Genomic DNA, 2,031 nt, shown 5'->3' on the forward strand with positions numbered 1-2,031 from the left:
CTTTCCCCTCCTTCCAACCCCCCATCAACCCTCAGTTTATTGTTAGTTTTTAAGAGTCTCTTATGGGGCGCCTGAGTGGCTCAGTTGGTTAAGTGTCCGACTTCAGCTCAATTCATGATCTCATGGTCCGTGAGTTACTTAGTGTAACACTCTCCAGTTCGCGTCCGACTTCAGCTCAGGTCATGATCTCATGGTCCGTGAGTTACTTAGTGTAACACTCTCCAGTTCCATCCACGTTACTACAAAATGCCACATTTCATTCTTTCTCATTGGCAAGTAGTATTCCATTGTGTATATAAACCACGATTTCTTTATCCATTCATCAGTTGATGGACATTTAGGCTCTTTCCATAATTTGGCTATTTTTGAGAGTACTGCTATAAACGTTGGGATACAAGTGCCCCTATGCATCAGCACCCCTGTATCCTTTGGGTAAATTCCTAGCAGTGTTATTGCTGGGTCATAGGGTAGATCTATTTTTAATTATTTGAGGAAACTCTACACTGTTTTCCAGAGTGGTTGCACCAGTTTGCATTCCCACCAATAGTGCAAGAGGTTTCCCATTTCTCCATATCCTCTCCAGCTCTATAGTCTCCTGATTTGTTCATTTTAGCCACTCTGACTGGCGTGAGGTTATATATCTCATTGTGGTTTTCATTTGTATTTCCCTGATGAGGAGTGACATTGAGCATCTTTTCATGTGCCTGTTGGCCATCTGGATGCCTTCTTTAGAGAAGTGTCTATTCATGTTTTCTATCCATTTCTTCACTGGATTATTTGTTTTTTGGGTGTGGCATTTGGTGACTTCTTTATAGATTTTGGATACTAGCCCTTTGTCTGATATGTCATTTGCAAATATCTTTTCCCATTCTGTCAGTTGCCTTTTAGTTTTGTTGATTGTTTCCTTTGCAGTGCAGAAGCTTTTTATTTTCATGAGGTCCCAATAGTTCATTTTTGCTTTTAATTCCCTTGTCTTTGGGGATGTGTCAAGTAACAAATTGCTGCGGCTGAGGTCAGACAGGTTTTTTCCTGCTTTTTCCTCTAGAGTCCTGTCTCACATTCAGGTCCTTTATCCATTTTGAATTTATTTTTGTGAATAGTGTAAGAAAGTGGTCTAGTTTCATTCTTCTGCATGTTGCTGTCCAGTTCTCCCAGCACCATTTGTTACAGAGACTTTTTTTCCATCGGATATTCTTTCCTGCTTTGTCAAAGATTAGTTGGCCATACTTTTGTGGGTCCAGTTCTGGAGTCTCTATTCTAGTCCATTGGTCTATGTGTCTGTTTTTGTGCCAATACCATGCTGTCTTGATGATTACAGCTTTATAGTAGAGGCTAAAATCTGGGATTGTGACTCCTCCCGCTTTGGTCTTCTTCTTCTTCAATATCATTTTGGTTAATCGGGGTCTTTTGTGGTTCCATTCAAATTTTAGGATTGCTTGTTCTAGCTTCGAGAAGAATGCTGGTGCAATTTTGATTGGGATTACATTGAATGTGTAGATTGCTTTGGGTAGTATTGACATTTTAACAATAAATTGACATTTAACAACTCTTCCAATCCATGAGCATGGAATGTTTTTCCATTTCTTTATATCCTCTTCAATTTCCTTCATAAGCTTTCTATAGTTTTCAGCATACAGATATTTTACCTCTTTGGTTAGGTTTATTCCTAGGTATTTCATGATTCTTGGTGCAATTGTGAATGGGATCAGTTCCTTTATTTGTCTTTCTGTTGCTTCATTATTAGTGTATAAGAATGCAACTGCTTTCTGTACATTAATTTTGTATCCTGCGACTTTGCTGAATTCATGTATCAGTTCTGGCAGACTTTTGGCAGAGTCTCTATTATTTGCACATAATATCATGTCAAGCAAAAAGTGAAAGCTTGACTTCATCTTTGCCAATTCTGATGCCTTTAATTTCCTTTTGTTGTCTGATTGCTGATGCTAGAACTTCCAACACTATGTTAAACAACAGCGGTGAGAGTGAACATCCCTGTCGTGTTCCTGATCTCAGGGAGAAAGCTCTCAGTTT

This window comes from Felis catus, chromosome F1, assembly GCF_018350175.1.
Source record: "Felis catus isolate Fca126 chromosome F1, F.catus_Fca126_mat1.0, whole genome shotgun sequence".
In the NCBI taxonomy this organism is placed as follows: Eukaryota; Metazoa; Chordata; class Mammalia; order Carnivora; family Felidae; genus Felis; species Felis catus.